We start from the raw sequence: 9,888 nt of genomic DNA, 5'->3' as shown, positions 1-9,888 counted from the left end.
GACCTTCATCCACCTGAGTAGCAAGAATAGAAAGAAGCTTCCCATGGCGAGCTTTTAACTCCAAGGGATCTAATACATAGGATGTCAAACTCCTTAACTCTTTCAAGTCGGGTTGTCTGAAACTGTACTTCTTCGTATTCCTTCTTTGCTTATCCATGTCTGAAAATTTGCAAATAGACCTCTTAAGTTCCTTGAAAATTTTCTCATTGTTGATGATATGGATGCAAATGAATGCATGGATGCAACAATCACACTCAAGGATCAAGCAAGTCACGCCATACAAAGGTCATGGGATGGATCAAGTCATCCTCAATATCAATCATCCATTTTGGTGGATTATGGTTTACACCTTATCAACATCCAAGTTCCATTGATATTAAGGATATACGAGAACGGATCAACCGTGAATCAAAGGTTTGTTGCAAGTCATGAGCATGGAGTCTCGGTTAGGAACCACCCAATGGGAGTGTACTATGGTTAAACCTGACAATCATGTGCTAAAAGAGGTCCCCATAGTCATCATCTCATCTTTCGGATATTATCGGATAAACGACTACTCGTATTTCAAAAATATTCTCAAGAGAGACTCTTATGAGTGTAGTATCGCGTAACATTCGTATCAAATCTTACACTTGAACGACCTTCGCACTACGTCCTAAAATAGGCCAAGATGGGCTAGGTAATCTAAGGTCCTTGGCTTCTAAGGTCTATATTGGAAAGAGTAATGCCTAACCACGACTACTCGTGTGACATTATTGATCCCAACATGACCTTCACCAAGTGAATGGGCTTGCAAGTCAACTTGCTATGGAATAACTCCACACAAGTCAACAAGACTATGCCATTCTCCTATCATAAGTGCACTCGAGTTCGGGTATAGAACTCATCTCACAAGAGAACACCAAGCACACAAGCAATTGATATATCAAGCAAATCATTCATTACAAACAATACAGTCATCCTAAATTTGCACAAAAATATGTCACAAAATAAATATAAACATACAATACAACAAAGGCAAAAAGTAGGCTAAACCCACTAGGAAGTGTTTTTCGTCCCCATCAGAGTCGCCACTTTTCTGTAGCGGGGTATTCGTTACCTTTAGATTTATTGACTAAATCAAAAGTAAGCATACAATTCGAGTCGCCACCGCACTTCTATTTTTTCCAAAGGAAAGGTTAGAAAGCGAACAAAAACCGAGAAGTTTTATCAAATCAAAAACTAATAAAAATGTCAGAGATCTGGGTAAGGGGTTGGTTATGCAATGGGAAGGTTTTAAGCACCCAAAACATCCTTAGTACTCTAAGGGAGCCCTTTTTGCAAAGTGTATTATAGGTTGGTATTTGTGAAAAAGATTTGTGCAAACATGATTGGGGGGATGAGAAGAGAATATACACATTATTTACAATTTGTTGTTTGAATGGATGAACCCATTGCCTACATACCATCACAAAGGTAGGATCAAAACCTCGTAGTTCAGGGTAAAAATCTCAAAATATGGGTGAATTGATTTGATCAAAAGCCTTAAGTTCTTTTGTCATCAATGGGAGAAAACTCAACCTAAACCAACAATCCACCATGTGAAAAGAACTTCAACATACTAGTGAGGGATCCACCCTATAATAAGTATGGAAGACTTATAGTCCAATCACTAAGGATAAGGTGAGGTTTACATCAACCACTATGATAACTCAAACCTATGGCTAATGTTTATGAAACGTTTTAACAAAGGTGGCCATTGGAACCACAAAAAATCACTTGAAGTGAGTTGTACTTACAAATTAGAAGTATTCACAAAATGAAGTCAAAGTTGACTTAAGATTCAATTCAAAATAAGTATTAATGAAAAGAGTTTGAAAAATCAAAGGCATATGGCCTAGGTTTCTAGTTTTGAAAACAATGTCAATGTTTACACAAAATGAGTTTGGCTTGGGTTAAAGTGGAGAGAAGAAGAGAAGGGCTAGTCCTAAACATGCAAAGATGAGAGAAGAGATAAAACCATTGGAGTTCCTTTCTTGATATCATAGAGATGATTACAGATGCTCCTTTCCTTTGTACTTAGCAAGCAACAAGCAATCAAAATAATTAAACATTCAAGCTCCAAGGATCTCCATTTGGCTTGTCTCTCATAACTTGGCTATTAATGACAATGGTCCTTCTTACTATCTCAAGTTTGGAATCCCTATCATACAAGAATAAACAATCAAAAAGTTCACAATGCAATAATAGGAATGGACAAAGAAAGAGTTTAGATTAGGGGTCCTTTGAAGTCAACTTTGAGATTAAGCATTCTAAAGGCATGAGGCCTAGTTGCTCTTCAACAAGTTTAGCATTCTAAAGGAATGAGGCCTAGTTGCTCTTGAACTCCTTTAAGCATAGGTAAGGTCCTAATTCTAAGTCCTTTCTCCTTTTTGCATTGGGTTCACACAAACAATCACAAAAACAAACACAAAGCCACAATATATTTATTCACAATAATGAGCTCAAGTGAGCAAAAGGCAAATAGCATAAACATAAAATATGAGCTCAAGTGAGCAAAGGGAAAAGGCAATATGAATAAATGAGCAAGAAATTAAATTGCATTAAAGTAAATTGCAAGAATTAAATGTTTGATTTAAAGTTAGTGCTAGTAGTTAATATTAGTATGCCATAAGGCAATTTAGCGCTATGTTAAGCAATCGTAAGTGGACTAATGTAGTAGTCACGCCTATCTGAGGTCGGTCAATAAAACTATAGGCAAACAAGCACAAGTTAGAGATCATGACTAGTAAGCCAAGCTCCTACAACTTGCCATACCAAAAGAAAAGAAGGAAAGGCCTTGTATGGCTTTTAGGTTTTTTGCTTGACCAAGAAGCAACCTATCTTAGACACAAAGCAATTCACTTGATCTTTGATCAAGTTGAATTTGATTTGGATCAAAGAAGGTTAAGCCTCTCATATGCCAAGGCTAACCACAAATCATATATCATTGGCTAAAAGAAAAAGAAGAAGAAAAGAGATGAAGATGAAATGTACAAAATGAATATTCAAATGTCATACACAAAAGACAATGATCAAAAAAATGAAATCAACATCAACCAATGGTAAACAGAAGTCAAATGAAGATTAGAAGTCAAGAAAGGTCAAACATATTTTTGGTATTTTTCGGAATTAAAATAATACATAAAATAAAATGAACAAAGTATGGTCAAACTTCAAATTCAATTCAAATCAACTTGGATAAGTCCAATTGAATCATCATAAGTCTAACATGGTCAAACAAAGTTTGACAAATTTTCTCAACATTTTTTGAAAACAGAAACTTTTTTAAATTAATTAAAAATCAAGAAAAATAACACAAATGAACTAAAATATCAAATAAATCTCAAATCAATTAAGAAATTGATGAGAATATTTTTCATAGACTTATCATCATCCATATGTATTAAGAAAATATTTTTGGAATTTTTGAATATCAAAAAGTAATTAAAATTAATAAAAACTATTAAAAACAAAATAATTCACAAAAAAAATTAAACGGAATCACAAAAATAATTAAAAATCAGATTACGAAACTAGATTTTAAAAGAGAAATTTTGCAATTGGTCTCATATTTTTGTGATTCTAAATAAAAGAGTTATGAATTTTTGAAAATAAATGAAATAAAAGAAAATAAAACAGAAATTAAAAAAAGAGAAAAAATCAGGAGCGCACGATTTGCTTCATTAAATGACGTGGACACATCAAGTGGTCCAAAAGCGCACGCGCATGGTGATCATCAGTCAAACGCGTTGCCAAGTGTATTTAAAAAAGTCAAGTAAACAAAAGGCTGAGATTAGATCGTGTCAATTAGATCCAAAGGCCAAGGAGGTTCCACGTGGGGACGGTGGTGGAAACCACTGTCTTCTCCGGTGAGCCAATAGAATCCGGCCACCAGTTGCAGGTTTTGCAACCTCAACTAAAATACACGTGCCTTATACCAAATTAAAGTTGGGATCATGTACATCACCCCTGTAACCTTAGATTTCTCTTAAGATCTCTATGGAAGGAGAAATCTGAGATGGAAGATCCAGATGTTCAATCTGAAATGCATCAATTCACAAAATCAACGCCACCATTGGCTTTCCTCTCACACGAGGACTTCAGAGAACCAAATAAACACAAGCAAATCACAATATATGATGAGATATGGATCAAAACAGTTGAGCAATGAACCTTTGAAGTGCAGCTTCAAACAGCACGATTCCTTCCAACTCTTGCTTTTAATTTGATCTTGAGATATGGTAAGAGTGCAAGGCTAAGGAATAAGTGTTGAAGATCAACTGATTTTGTTGAAATTCAAACTTGAAATGAGAAATTAAAAATGAGAATTCCTTTGGTATGGTTGGGTTTCAATTTCTGCAGAGCTTCAGGTTGATTCAAGATTGAAATTTGAATGAGGCAAGGTGCTTATTTATAGCTGATATCCAAGCAATGAAGTGCCAAACTCGTGTGCATGAAGCTTTGGGTCCTCCATGCATGGGCCTGTACAGGCGCATGTGAGGCCCAAAAGCTGATGGATTTGCAAGTTGAGCTCATTTGGAGAAGGTTTGGACGTGCAAATTGAACTGCAATTCCTTATGCATGAAGATTCAACATGAATTCCATAATTGGGCATAAATGTTCCCCTCTTCGAAAGTCCCATATAGAAACTCCAAACATAGGCATGTGAGTAATGGTTGGAAAGGTCTTGACATAAGGAACAAAAGTTATGTTGGGAAAAAATCCATTTGGAGTTTGGAAAATTGTGAAAACTGATCATGAAGTTTGAGGTACAAAACTTGCCTTTGAAAAATTTGTCAAAAGTGACCAACTTCAAGCCCTTTTGTTTCAATGATGAAAGCCTCAAATGGAACACCCTTCAACATCAAAGTTGTATATATTTTCAATATGATCATTTTGGACTTAAATTTTTCATCATTTGGATTTTTTATGAGAAAGTTATGGGCATTTGAAGTTGGACTTTTTCAAGATTCAATGGCTTTGGTCCAAAGTGACCTATAATGTTTTGTATTATCACATGTGTTTATTTTAGGATTATGAAATTTTGTCCAACATAACATTTGAATTATACATCTTAGGTTTTCTAATGAAATTTGTCTCACCTAAAAATCATAAAAAATGAAGAAGTTAGGTCCTTGGGAAGTTGACCCAAAATTAGGGTTTCAGTCAAAATGACCTATAATGTTTTGAAATGAATGATGCCCTTCCAAGTTTCAAATGAATTTTATATGAACATGAAAGTTGTTCATATTGTTTTTAAGAACATTATTTCTCTTGGGGTCATATTCATTTGACAAACACATCAAAAGTTAGGTCTCAGTGGATCTCAAAATAGTCAGATGACTTGACTGGTCAACTTCTCAAGTCCAAACTTCAAATCTTGATGAATGACTGATTGAGGACACTCACATAGGCTCATATATTCATAAAATTATGAATTAAAGAACTCCCCTTGATTTAATTTGATCATAGGTTGACGTTTCTTCATGAGCAAGGCACAATCAATGCACAGTTGAATTAGGGTTTCCTTGGGAAACAAGCCTCAAGCCCCTTGGTTTATCTTGATCAAATTGGAAAATTGAGATACTTGGGAGACATATATGATGATTGAGAGATTTGGGAACCATTGTCATGCTTGCTTTCATCTTCATCTGGCCACTTTAATGAGCATAGGGGCCTCCTAGGAGCAAGGGATCTCATGATTGCTTGAGCTTCAAAACGAAACAAGTTAGTGACATATTTTTGTGCTTTTGGTTAGTAAAAAAAATAAGAAAAGAAATAATATATAATTCAAGCATGCTTGGTGGTCTCAAACCAACTCACACAAGTCCCAACCCAAGGGTTAAGGAGCCAAGATTCTATGATCCTTAAGGCAATGCAATGAGCAAATGATATGATGCCATGAGGGATCTTAGGGTCAAAAGTAGGGTCCTACACCACCACATTCCATTTCCATCTTTATTGAAAAGTGTTTAAATAGGAATTAAGTATTTTTTGAGTTTTATTGTGAAAATGGCTTGACGTTGGATCAAGTATTTGATGAGCGATTGAGAAAGATTTGAATGAAGTGGTTTGAAAGAAATGGAATGGATAGAAATGGATTGATTTGTTTATTGAGAAAATACTCGACGTTGGATCGAGTCATTATTTTTTATCCTTTTTGAAAAGAAGTTTTTTTTATTCTTGTGTTAGTAACTAGCTAAACAGTCAAGCAAATAAAGAAATAAAACAGTAAAATTATTACACATCCTGGAAGTGGGGGTATATTTTGTCAAATGGGGATTCAAAATAATGAAATAATTAAGCCGGACCCATACAACAAGCAATGCAACGTATGAGTGTTGGTGTAAGAGAATCGTCTCATTGTAAGAAGGCCCAAGAGTAAGCCATGTGAAGAAAACAACAAACACACAAATCATATTTACGAGACCTTCGAAAGTTAAATTGAAAGAAACAAACTCGGGACATGCACGGATTAAAATCGGGATGCAAGAATGTGAATCAAATTCACATAACGCAAAGACGTGCAAGGCAAATGAAAATTGAGGAACAACCAAAATCTAGGTAATGTGCTCAAAGCCGGTTTGCGCATGCTGACAATAATTGAAATGTCATATACGATTAACCAAAACGCGGTGAAATGCTATCAATATATCAATAAGAATAATCATGGACGAATAACATAGGAATTGCAAAATCCATAAAAAAACAATCGATGTTTAAACAATGGAATAAATATTGAAATTAATAAATGTCGAAGAAATGAGAATAAAGCATAAAAGAGATTAAAAGAAATAAAATATAAAATTAAATGTATATCAAAATCTATACATGCCACACACGGGTATCGAACCCACTACTAAGGGGGAGATGAACTAACTTCATCTCCACCGGGCCACGAGCTACCAGTTGCCAAACTAGGACCAACAAACACACCTAAATGCTAACCAAAACCTCTCAAAGAGAAAACCAAACAAAAAGCCAAGCATGGGACGCTGGACCTGGATTGAATAAAACCCAGACCTCCATTCCTTGGTCCAACGTGAGAACGCTGAAGGGAGACCAAAAGGGAAAACCATTCGCCTGGCAGCCTCGATTCTAGCGAAAGATGCTAGTAATCATGGCTGACATAATGATGGTTTGGGGACATGGGAAAATGAAAAGGCAAAGCATTGGGATGGTAAGCTTTGTGCATCGGTCCAACCACCTTGACCTTTGATAAACCAAGCAAATAAAGCACCAAAGAAAGTAAATAGTAGAGTGTAACGGGGTATTCGTTACCTTTAGATTTATTGACTAAATCAAAAGTAAGCATACAATTCGAGTCACCACCGCACTTCTATTTATCCAAAGGAAAGGATAGAAAGCGAACAAAAACCGAGAAGTTTTATCAAATAAAAAACTAATAAAAATATCAGAGATCTGGGTAAGGGGGTTGGTTATGCAATGGGAAGGTTCTAAGCACCCAAAACATCCTTAGTACTCTAAGGGAGCCCTATTTGCAAAGTGTATAGTAGGTTGGTATTTGTGAAAATATTTGTGCAAACATGATTGGGGAGATGAGAAAAGAATATACATTATTTACAATTTTGTTGTTTGAATGGATGAACCCATTGCCTACGTACCATCAATAAAGGTAGGATCAAAACCTCGTAGTTCGGGGTAAAAATCTCAAAATATGGTGAATTGATTTGCCAAAAGCCTTAAGGTCTTTTGTTATCAAAGGGAGAAAACGCAACCTAAACCAACAATCCACCGTGTGAGAAGAGCTTCAACATACTAGTGAGGGATCCACCCTATAATAAGTATGGAAGACTTATAGTCCAATCACTAAGGATAAAGTGAGGTTTACATCAACCACTATGATAACTCAAACCTAATGACTAATGTTTATGAAAAAAGGTTTTAACAAAGGTGGCCATTGGAACCACAAAAATCACTTGAAGTGAGTTGGATTTATAAATTAGAAGTATTCACAAAAGGAGGTCAAAGTATGAATTAGAGTTCATTTACAATGAGTATTAGTGAAAAGAGTTTGAAAAATCAAAGGCATATGACCTAGGTTTCTAGTTTTGAAAACAATGTCAATGTTTGCACAGAATGAGTTTGGCTTGGGTTAGAGTGGGGAGAAGAAGATAAGGGCTAGTCCTAAACATGGAAAGATGAGAGAATAGATAAAACCCTTGGAGTTCCTTTCTTGAGATCATAAAGATGATTCAAGATGCTCCTTTCCTTTGGACTTAGCAAGCAACAAGCAATCAAAACAATTAAACATTCAAGCTCCTAGGGTCTCCACTTGGCTTGTCTTTCTTAGCTTGGCTATTCATGACAATGGTCCCTCTTACTATCTCAACTTTGAAATCCCTATCACACAATAACAAATAATCAAGAAGTTCACAATGCAATAAGAGGAATGGATAAGAGTGAGTTTAGATTAGGGGTCCTTTCAAATCAACCTTCAAGATTTAGCATTCTAAAGGCATGAGGCCTAGTTGCTCTTCAACAAGTTTAGCATTCTAAAGGCAGGAGGCCTAGTTGCTCTTGAACTCCATTAAGAATAGGTAAGGTCCTAATTTTAAGTTTTTTCTCCTCTTTGCATTGGGTTCACACAAACAGTCACAAAACAAGCACAAAGCCACAATATATTTATTCACAATAATGAGCTCAAGTGAGCAAAAGAAAAATAGCATAAACATAAACATGAGCTCAAATGAGCAAAGGGAAAAGACAATATGAATAAATGAGCAAGAAATTAAATTGCATTAAAATAAATTGCAAGAATTAAATGCTTGAATTAAACGTTAGTGTTAGTATTTAATGTTAGTGTGCCATAAGGCAATTTAGCGCTATGTTAAACAATCGTAAGTGGACTAATGTAGTAGTCACACCTATCTGAGGCCGGTCAATAAAACTATAGGCAAATAAACACAAGTTAGAGATCATGACTAGTAAGTCAAGCTCCTACAACTTGCCATGCCAAAAGAAAAGAAGGAAAGGCCTTGTATGGATTTTAGGTTTTTTGCTTGACCAAGAAGCAACCTATCTTAGACACAAAGCAATTCACTTGATCTTTGATCAAGTTGAATTTTATTTGGATCAAAGAAGGTTAAGCCTCTCATATGTCAAGGCTAACCACAAATCATTAACTCATTTGCCAAAAGAAAAAAAAAAGAAAATAGATGAAGATGAAATGTACAAAATGAAAATCCAAATGACATAATCAAAACACAATGGTCAAATGTGAATGGGATCATCATCAACCAATGGTAAACAGAAGTGAAATGAAGATTAGAAGTCAAGGAAGGTCAAACATATTTTTGGTATTTTTGGAATTAAAATAATACATAAAATAAAATGAACAAAGTATGGTCAAACTTCAAATTCAATTCAAATCAACTTGGATAAGTCCAATTGAATCATCATAAGTCTAACATGGTCAAACAAGGTTTGACAAATTTTCTCAATATTTTTTGAAAACATAAACTATTTTTAAACAATTAAAAATCTAGAAAAATAACACAAATGAACTAAAATATCAAATAAATCTCAAATCAATTAAGAAATTGATGAGAATATTTTTCATAGACTTATCATCATCCATATGCGCTAAGAAAATATTTTTGGAATTTTTGAATATCAAAAAGTAATTAAAATGAATTAAAAACTAATAGAAACAAAATAATTCACAAAAAATGTTAAATGGAATCACAAAAATAATGAAAAATCAGATTATGAAACTAGATTTTAAAAGAAAAAATTTGCAATTGGTCTCATATTTTTGTGATTCTAAATAAAAGAGTTATGAATTTTTGAAAATAAATGGAATAAAAGAAAATAAAACAGAAATTAGAAAAATATGGAAAATCA

The sequence above is a fragment of the Lathyrus oleraceus genome, chromosome 7 (genome assembly GCF_024323335.1).
Source record: "Lathyrus oleraceus cultivar Zhongwan6 chromosome 7, CAAS_Psat_ZW6_1.0, whole genome shotgun sequence".
Lineage (NCBI taxonomy): Eukaryota > Viridiplantae > Streptophyta > Magnoliopsida > Fabales > Fabaceae > Lathyrus > Lathyrus oleraceus.
Note: the sequence above shows the minus strand (reverse complement) of the source record.